Source organism: Dermochelys coriacea, chromosome 22, assembly GCF_009764565.3.
Source record: "Dermochelys coriacea isolate rDerCor1 chromosome 22, rDerCor1.pri.v4, whole genome shotgun sequence".
In the NCBI taxonomy this organism is placed as follows: domain Eukaryota; kingdom Metazoa; phylum Chordata; order Testudines; family Dermochelyidae; genus Dermochelys; species Dermochelys coriacea.
This window is the reverse complement of record NC_050089.1, coordinates 9,495,147-9,495,514: the sequence shown is the minus strand read 5'-3', so window position 1 is coordinate 9,495,514 and position 368 is coordinate 9,495,147.

Below are 368 nucleotides of genomic sequence, written 5' to 3'. Positions count from 1 at the left end.
CTCAGTATCTCTGCACATTGCTCATCTTGTCTGCCCTTCTGTTTTCTACCTAACTATTGCCCTTTGCGTGAACAGGGAGGCTTTGCTGCATGTTAAGCAGACTATGGAGAATTCAACTTGTACTATTTCAGAATCCAAACTAGAAGGGGGCCTGGGTGCTCCTTGGTAGCAAAGGCTGGGACTCTCAAAGCAGCCCAAGGGCGTTGGACAGCCAGCTTCCATTAACAAATGCCCTAAGGCTACTCTGAGAATTCCTGCCTCAATCAAGACTGGAGTTTTGCCAAATGCTTCAAGGCTTATATTAATAAAAACAAAACAAAACAAAACAAAGGTTGTACTGATTAATTATACCAGTGTAATTAAAACAG